We start from the raw sequence: 10088 nt of genomic DNA, 5'->3' as shown, positions 1-10088 counted from the left end.
GTTGCCCTTGTCTATTTTTGAGTTAAACCAACAACACCTAAGTGGCCTATTTAAAACCTAACATAATTCAAATCAATTCAATTGGGCCTCAAACTTTTTTTGTATTAGCTTAATATATTCTCTAGTAATTATGTGACAAGTTTAACTAGATTGGGATCGCGCCTTGGCACAATGGTGCCGGTCCAAACGATGTGTTCAAGCGTATAAAGATCACACACATGGTGCATTAGTACAAAGGCAAGTTTAGCACATATATTCAACAGATCAATTGTTTTTCATGTTCAAGAGAAAAAGTAACATCCAGTCTTTTACAAAAAGCAAGGCATCATCAAGTTCAACACAGTGATATGAGACTACAATAGCTAATTGCATTTAGTCCGCCCCATAAGCAAGGCAGCATTGAGTTCTCATGAGATTACAAAAAGCTAATTAGACGACATTAGGTTAAACACTTAGAGCAGGAACATAGGAGAGCCAAACCAAAATTAATGAATGGGATTAATATGTAAGCTATAAGAGCCTCTGTTTACAACAATGAAGGAGATAAATCATTGGAGATTCCGTCCAAGCTACTACACAGACCTCGTCGCGCTCCGTGATGGTGGTCACCTGCAATCCAAGACGATGAGAGGAAGAGACAGAGAGAGAGAGAGTACCACAGAGATACATCAGTGGTCATTAAAAAGAATCTAAGAGAATGGTCTAGCAACATAATGAAACATAATATCTTCTAAGAGAATGGCGAGTACATATAATTATCTCGTAAAGGACACCATAACTGCATCAACACACATGAAAAAATTATGTCCTAAAAGCATAGCGCACTATGGAAATTATTAGTGCTCACGAACATTATAAAAAAACTGACAACTCAATAAGCAAACGAAAACCTATAGGAAATTCCCAGTGGTCATAGAAAAATGGGAAATGAAGTGGGTCGATTCATAGCACCAGAGAGGCTAACTAAAAGGGAAGGGGGGTAGGCGTTCTCAGGTTCAAGACAAAAAAGAAACATTTAGTCCATGCAAAAATCAAATGTAGAATTCATGTTTCTAGCATAGCCAACCATTATTTATAGATAGGACATGCACTTTTGTATCACCAAATAATCTTAAAATGTCAGAGTAGGCTATATTAGAGTTTTAACTTCATTGTCATTGATGCATATCGGATCAGTGCCCCTTCCTTGACCCTTCCATAATGTGGTTGTTGCTGCTCCTTGACCCTTTCATAATGTGGTTGTTGCTGGTTCCCTCGGAAGAGTGAAACTGCATTACTATTTGTATCCATGCTTGTTCAGAAACAATTCGACTGTACTCAATTTGAAGAATATAATGAATGTTATTCCTTGTTTGAAAGTAGCAAAATATGCTTGCCATAAAAAGCCAGTATCCATCTCGGTAATACTCACATCGAATATTTACAATTGCTTTCGGTAATACCTAATATACATATGTGAATTATAGAGAAATCAAAAGCATCAGTAAAGAAAAATCAAGAAGACATATATGAAATATAACCACAAGCACTAACTTCTAGTCTACAATTTGTCAGCTTATATAAACAGAACTTAATTGGTTATAGGTGACACCAAATAGTACATTATTTTTAGTGAAACCTACATGAGCACAGGTGTACTAAAACCTATATGAGCAAAGTTGCACTCAAACCTACAGGAGCAGAGTTCTAATATAATTTTATGACAATATCTTTTGCTGAAATTAATCTGAGCAACAATAAAATTCAGCATTTCGATACCACAAGACCTCAGAATATTTTATGATATAGAACAGTTATAGGTGACACCAAATAGTACAACATTCTTATAATACACAACCTCCAGTTATCTAGCTTTCAATACTTTAGGGGGGAAATCCCATTAATTGTATACCACATAGCTTAACCCCTGTTTATAATACACTAAATGAGGTCATATGCATCATGATTAAAAGGTTGCTTATTGTATTGTATATATGGCCATGATTCAAAGTGCTCCATGCATGTAGTCTATATGCACATGTGGGCGGCAAAGAAAAAAAAATCTTAAAAGAAAAATGACTATAGAGATGTAGTTCTTCTAAAAAATGGCCTCCCAGCATGACACAATCCAGGTAGAGATTACAGTAGACCATCTTTTATTAGAAGATACACTAATAGTGCAATAACCTATGCATCGCACAAGGTAGTAGATAATGATCATTGTCTTGAAGAAAAAATGACTAGAGAGATGTAGTTCTTCTAAAACTGGAGCACCTGCAAAACCTCACTATGTGTTAGTAGACATATGGTGTCACATAAGAGTATTTTCAGCATAAGGAACTAAAAAAGATTTGCAGTTGCTTCGTTATGACCACATCAATACAAGTTATACAACACATATATAAGTACTCCAATCTCAATGGGGAATTCACAAACTATTTTCCCATAAAAGGTAAGTATGGGTAAAAATAGAAGAATTGTTAAATTATTTAAAATAAAATAGAACACATGCAAAGCTTTGAAGCGCTTGAACGGGGTTGAAACTTTTAAGCCTCATGTTCCCAAGCAATTTTAATGAGGGGCTACAAAATTAAAACCATGAAGAAACTAAGCAATATATCAGCTATAGAGCAATACCTGCACTGGCCAATGATGAAACATTTTCCTTCCTTTACTTGGAAACAAGGACACCAGCGGCGCGCTTTGGCACGAGGGTGCCGGTCCAAACAACTTGTCGAAGAAAGATTTTAGGATTCTAAAGGGCTTATGATTGTGCAAAAGTTACACATCTAAAGGGATTATATAAGAACAAACCAACAGGAGATGCAAACGAACAAAGGCATGATGATTTAGCTTCCAAAACTGATATAAAACCATACAAAACTCATTTAATCTAAGCAAATGGACTCATTAAACCCATTACTGATATTCTAGCTTCCAAAAAAAAGTTGATAATAAAAGGCTAGTGAAACATACATCAGAGTCACGCCACTATTTGTCTATGGCAAAAAGAAGAGGATATAAACAAAACAATATGTACAAAGAGTTCATTCTAAGCATGAGATGTTACCTAGAAGGAAAAAATAATCCATTCAACAACAAACAATGCCTACATTGCATCATACCGAACCCATGCGTACAAAGGTCAACAGAAAGCAAGTTCAAGGCTTGTTAGCTCAAAATCATTTCCTACATAGCTTAATATCTATAACCCATCTCCAGATGATTCCTACAATATTGCAAACCTATCGGAATGAAAATATACCAAAACAATTTCAGTGCCAAAACTGTAGTACCATGCACATATAACATCTTATGTAGTTTCATAAACCAGTGGAATTACAATTCAGAACATACCCATCTTAAATTAGTAAGTGCCTTCATATAAAGTGGTTACCGATCTTAAATTAGTAAGTGCCTTCATATAAAGTGGGTGTTCACATGATCATTTTACAGAATGAGTAAATATTGTAGGTTGGTAGAATCATAACTTGCGACTGAGTGCCTTAAGAAGTTATTTTCATTAATGTAAGACAACATAATGTTTAGGGACAGTTTTAGATGTGGACCCAAAATATCAGTAAAAGTAGCAAATATTTTGTATTGCCTTTTAACCATGGCCTACCACAAAAAAGCGACAATAGTCACAGTCACATGTTGATCACTTTAAATTCCACACATATAATTAACTAACTCATAGTGTTATTATCATGTGAAAAGATCATAAATGGACATACGCATTTGTTGTTTTCTGTTATGAGTATTTGAGGACCTTGCACCTGCTAGCCATGGCATGTCTACTTCTGTGTGAGTATTAATATTTTCGAGTGTAGATTGTTAGTAAACAAGTTAAATACTTTCAGAGCATTAGTCTGAATAAAATACTTATACATGGACTGTGTCGGTTCCTTTCCTAACATTTAGAATGTCGACCATTTGCCCTTCTATACTATATAAAAAATGCAAAGAAGCAAGTTTCCTTCCCCTTCCATTATTAATCCACATGCTGGTATGCTTCTTGATGAGCATGCGTTTGTCATCCCTCATCTTCTCATGTTTGAATCACTCCTTTCTCATTTGCTCATGTTTGTCTGCTAAATTATGTGGTAAGAAAGTGTTCTAATGCATATTTTACTCAACAACTAAGTATGTGTTTCATGTGTGTGAGTAGCTAAAAAATATGTGTGTATCCGTGTGTGTGTGTGTGTGTGTGTGTGTGTGTGTGTGTGTGTTCTCTCAAAGAACAGTATGTGCTCATGTGTGCCTCTCATCAATTGCTCTGTTATCTGAAACCTAACGCTAAATTGGATACCAAACAATGCAGAGCAATTCAGAGCTAGAGCAGACTAAAGTTCATATGATCTCAATAAAAGGGATTATAAACCATATAGACCAACTACCTACGCGATCATTTTCATCTTGTTCACACCTCAGATAGTATATCTTGAAATAGAATTGTTTGTGCCAACTTAATTTACTGCAGTAATTCAAAGGATAAAATTCGTCTAGAAGATGAATACTATGGAAAGAGAAAGATAGACCTGTGTCGAAGTAGCTTGGCGCCTGGGGCTTGAACTGCTCTTGGCGGCTAAAAACCTGGATAGCAAACTAAAAATAGAAGTAGCCCCAAGCACTAAATTAGCCATGTAAGACAATAAATAAACTAAATGGGGAATAAATAGAATGTTTGATGATGTTCCTTTTCATGCCTTTAGAGGTACATGATGAACACTGAAAAACAAAACAATTCGATAATTAGCAAAAAGTTAAACTATACAAGATGAGCATATATCAAACATCTTGAGGTAAAGAGCATGATGCAGCGAGCATATAGTTATACTCTCATTATAATCAATGGCGCAATACTGGTCCATAGTCTAATTTCATATTTTGCATAGGTCAATACCCAAGGAACCAAATCAGTCAACCATGTATATTTCTAAAGAAATGTTTAGACTATTTTTACAAAGATGTAGAAGGAGAGGGAGAGGGCCTGAATCTAAACGTTTGTACCTAGTATAGGAGCTTCTCGAGGATAAGGTCTGCCGCATCTAGGACGGTATGGAAGAGGCGAGAGAGGAAGACGGCCCTGTGGTCTGTGCTTGCCGAGAAGAGATTGTCGTTGTGAACATGTGGTCAATTTTCTATGGTTATTTCCCATAGTAGTCCATTCAACAGATGAAAAACAAACATGATCCTACTTTTTTACAATCCACACGGAACCATTGGTAGAGCTGAGAATAGGAAAACCTGCATGTTTGGAGAACTGAGAATAGGAAAAGAAAAAGAAAAACCTGCAGAGCAGCAACCAAAGATGGAGCAGGACAAACCGATGACAGCCACGAGCACCCTCATCAGAGCAACCTGCAAGGGAAAACAAGCAAAACAAGGATGAGCTCCAACCAACCAGAACTGGTAGATAAGGCACACCTGAAGAGAGGTAGTCCAGAATGTTCAGGTGTTGTTGGTCCAAAGGTCATTGTCGCAGACAAGGCACACCTGAAGAGAAGTACTCCAATCTTTAGAGGGATAAAACAAACCAAAATTAAACAAATCATAGCTATTCTTTACTGCTTGTGATACCTGGTAATGCATTGTGCATTCTATGCACTTCAGTGGGAACCCATCATGACATGTGCTTGCTATCGAAACAAAAAATACACCAAAAATGTTTTCAAACTTGAGCATCTCTTTCCATAACATGGCATACAATCCTACAAAACACTGATTCATAGTCAGTTAAAGGATGTTATACAACACATTTTTTGCATCTAGTCCAAGATTGTGTGTACTTCTAAAGAACATAAAATAGAGAAATTTGTTTATATAGCACATTTCGAATTTAGATTGTGTGAAAAAACCCATATCAAATTTATAATCGATGTATGCATTATACTGTATCTCTGGATATGCAAGTCCATTACCAATTGCAAAACCCTTGAGAAGTAACAGAAAGAGTGGATTAAAATGACAAAAATCTTTATAGCACAGAACATTATGGGCTAATCCATAAAGAGATGACTAAACCTTCAGATTGATGTGAATGCCCTCATTGTTCTTGTTCCCCTTGTATACCCGAGTTGCAAAGGCAGGAATGTAGTGCCCCAGCATATGACTACCTAGTTATATATAAATTGTTTTCAACAAACTCTGGGTGCTCCTTGAAGAAGGCCTATCAAAATCGCATGCAGAAAGACGCAAGGAACTAATGAGGAAATACACAAAAGGCCATTTTTGCATCTTGATTGCAACTCGCAATAAGGGCAATCACTCAGGTTCACCTCAAATATTGCATAACTAACCTTGTCGCCACAATAGGAAGCACCCACAATAATGGTAAGGAGCAACGATGCATGTGTTCCTCTACATATATATGCTCACTGGCCGGGAATGCATAACGTAATATTTCAAATCCATAATAATGAATTGGTGCCTTCACTTCATTTATGCATCCTATCACAACAGGGACACATATTACCTATAGGAATTCATATAGGTCATTGCTGACCCTCGCTCTGTTATGGTGAGTGTCACACGAATCAGAGTTGTAGGTGAACCTAGTCCCAATTGGATGATCAACATAGATAAGATTGGAATCGTGCAACAGCCAATATCCAATTTCAAAAAGAGAGAATATTGTACAGGGTCTAAACAATCTCTAAGAACAAAACTATACAAATTGATTGATAAGTACACAAACTGTTTGTATATATACCTGATCCTAGCCAAACTCATTCCAGAGTAGTGACATGTCATCCGCTATGTGGAAGGGGCCATTCTCATAGAAGAGGGCTAGCTCGCTGCTGCAGCCACGCCCTCCCGTAAGCCAGATCAGCACGGGGTCCTCCTTGTGCCGCCTGGATTCGAAGAAGTAGAACAGCCTACATGAAAAACTGCGCTGGCCAATGAAGTCGCCGTGACGCCCACGGACGCCCTTGGGGCGTGAACTGCGCGCACAAACAGAGCGAGCGAATGAACATGTGTGTGAGTCTCGGGGAGAGAGATGGCGATCATACCGGATCCAGAGCGAACAACATGCAGCCAAGCGCCGGCGGCTCAGGTCGACACCTGCCTGACCAAGCTCCTGACCGGAACCCCCGCCACAGGCCCCACCGCTCGGTGCCCAGCCCGTGCGGCCATGGGCGTCCCACCGCACCGGCGGCATCCCCGAGGGGTTCCCAAGCCAGCGCAGAGGGAGGGGCTTGCCCCGAGGAGCAGCGACCCGACGAGTCCGTCAGTTGGGACCCTGGTCGGCGCCGACGGATCCCTCCATCATTGTCGCGGTATGAGGAGCGGGTCTGGCCAGAGGGAAGGAAGCACGGTCACGAGGGGAGGAGGATGGTAGCGCGACGACGGCTGCAGGGCCCGCTGGGTAGCGGCGGCTAGGGTTCGTGTGAGGGGATCGGGGAAGAGATGAGAGTGAGTGGGTGCGGCTAGGGTGGGGGCGCGAGTGCGGGCGGAGGCAGCGGATAGGATTTCTCCACGACAGGGGTTCAGTTTTATACCACATGGTGTGAAACGACAAAAATGCCCTCGACATAGGCAGAATTGTCGGCGGTGGCACGCCCCCTCGCGAGGCGACGCGGCGCACGGGACGAGCCACAGCCACGGCAAATGACACGCGGGCCCAGCCAGCGAGAGACCCCACACGCCAGCGACCCGCGGACGAAAACAACGGAGTGAGAGAGAGAGCGGTCCCGATCCGACGGCCGATACCTCTCCAAGCGCTCGATCCAACAGCGGGGAAGCCCAAATCGCTGAGGAGGCTGGGTCTCCCCCGGGAATCTTGTTTCTAGATATGCAACAAGATTTGTTTGGTACAAAAGAGAAATACAAAACAGGAAAGAAAATACAAATAGTACTAAAAAAAGATAAAAAGATAAAAAGATAAAAACAAAGCAACCGAGCCCCCCCTGCCCGACTGGACCAAAGTGGCCGAGCCGGCCACTCCCATCCAACCCTAGCGATCCGACTGATCGCTCCCTCCCCACTCCCCCTCGTGCCGTTGCCACGGGATCGCCCCAACACCCCCCCCACCCCCCTCCCCACGTCGCCAGGTACATCCCCACCACCCCCCTCGAGGGGCCCCTCCCCACCTACCCAGCTCTCCTCCCCCCGCGAGGGCCCCTCATCCCTGGCGCACCACCTAGCCCCGCTCTCGAGCCCAACCTCTCGACCCTCACCTCTCGGTAACTCCCATCTACCACGCAACCGAGGCACCAGACCCCCCCCTCCGTCGGCCCCAGATCCACCCGAGCCTTCTCCCTCCTCTCGATTCCCCACCGGCAACAGCCCCCCATCGCTCCCTCGTCCTCCCTGGAGGCCAACCGAGTCCTTCCCCATCGAAGCCCCTGCAACCCACGAACCCCTCGGCTCCTCTCTCTCCCGTATCCCCCCTCCCGACCCCACTGAGCTGGCAGCTGATCTGGAATCTCTGGCGTTAGCTAGACGAATGCTTATGACAACAAACCTTCTCCTGCAACGGCACCAGAAGAATGTTGAAAGCACTCCCCGGTAATGAGACTAGAAGAATGTTGTTGATGGCCCACCAGTGCGTGGGTTCGCAACAGTTTTCGAGGGTAGAGTATTCGACCCAAATTTATTGATTCGCACGACGGGAGGTGAGAGAACACTCTCAACTATTAGCAGTTGAATTGTCAGATTCAACCACACCTCAAAGATTAGTATCTGCAAGCACACGGTAGTAACAGCAAAGTAGCGAGTAACGACAGTGTAACGAGCAATAGAAGTGGCAAGGAACAGCAGTAGTGAAAGCAGTAGCAAGTAGCAACAGTAGCAGCAGAGCAAGACAAGTAACAGCAGCGACAACAGTAGTAACATGAGCAGCAGAGCAAGACAAGTAACTGCAGTAGCAACAGTAGTAGCAGCAGAGCAAAACAAGTAACAACAGTAGTAGCAGCAGAGCAAAACAAGTAACAACAGTAGCAACAGTAGTAGCAGCAGCAGTAGGACAAACTCGTAGGCAAAGGGTCCGTGATTTGTTTGGATGATATTCATCATGCAACAGCGATGATACGGAGAGATATGTGGCTAGCTCCCGTTCGTCAATGTGATGTAGGCATGCATTCTGTGTGTCATTATACGTGCTTAGGAAAAAGAACTTGCATGACATCTATTGTCCATCCCTCCCGTGGCAGCGGGGTCCAAAAGGAAACTACGGGATATTAAGGTTCTCCTTTTAATAAAGAACCGGACCAACGCATTAGCACTTGGTGAACACATGAACTCATCAAACTATGGTCATCACCGGGAGTGGTTCCAGTTATTGTCACTCCGGGGTTGCCGGATCATAACACATATTAGGTAACTGCAACTTGCAAGATCGGATCTAAAACACACATATATTGGTGACAACAAAATAATTTCAGATCTGAAATCATGGCACTCGGGCCTTAGTGACAAGCATTAAGCATGGCAAAGTAGTACCAACATCAATCTCAGAACATAGTGGATACTAGGGATCAATCTCCATCAAAACTAACTCGATTACATGATAGATCTCATCCTACTCATCACCGCCCAGCGAGCCCACGAATAGATTACTCATGAATGACGAAGAGCTTCATGGAATTGGAGAGGGAAGAAGGTTGATGATGACAATGGCGATGATTTCCCCTCTCTGGAGCCCAAGACGGACTCCATATCTGCCCTCCGGATGAAGAACATGTGGTGGCGGCGCCTCCGTATCGAAAACGCGACGAAAACTTCTCTTTTTATTTTTTCTGGGACGAAAGGCAACTTATAGAGCTGGAGTTGGGATCGGTAAGTGCCTGTGGGCCCCACAAGCCTGCCCACCGCCACAAGGGGGTGGTGGCAGAGCAGGGGCTTGTGGCCCACTGGCCCACCCCCTGAGGTGGAACTTGGCGTAGACATTTTTGATATTTTCCAAAATTGCTCCCCGTAAATTTTCAGGACGTTTGGAGAACTTCGATTTCTGCACAAAAATAACACCAAGGCAATTCTGTTGAAAACAGCGTTAGTCCAGGTTAGTTCCATTCAAATCATGCAAATTAGAGTCCAAAACAAGGGCAAAAGAGTTTGGAAAAGTAGATACGATGGAGACGTATCAACTCCCCCAAGATTAAAAC

The 10088-nt window shown here is 42.5% G+C and overlaps 1 long non-coding RNA gene across 4 annotated transcripts; it reads right to left on the bottom strand.

Annotated features, from left to right (window-relative positions):
- Positions 1–251: 251 nt before the first annotated feature.
- LOC123433489 lies at positions 252–7435 on the bottom strand. Of its 4 annotated transcripts, none has more exons than XR_006624936.1 (4): positions 6996–7435; positions 6007–6926; positions 5563–5693; positions 252–5478 (listed from the first exon to the last, which is right to left on the bottom strand). It is a non-coding gene; the product is annotated as an uncharacterized LOC123433489 (long non-coding RNA). The 4 variants fall into 4 exon arrangements; XR_006624934.1 differs by having other exon boundaries at positions 5563–5703; positions 6695–6926; XR_006624937.1 differs by having other exon boundaries at positions 6695–6926.
- Positions 7436–10088: the final 2653 nt, after the last annotated feature.

This window comes from Hordeum vulgare, chromosome 1H (genome assembly GCF_904849725.1).
Source record: "Hordeum vulgare subsp. vulgare chromosome 1H, MorexV3_pseudomolecules_assembly, whole genome shotgun sequence".
Classification (NCBI taxonomy): Eukaryota; Viridiplantae; Streptophyta; class Magnoliopsida; order Poales; family Poaceae; genus Hordeum; species Hordeum vulgare.
The sequence above is the reverse complement of the archived record's forward strand: the minus strand, read 5'-3'. Positions and strand labels throughout refer to the sequence as shown.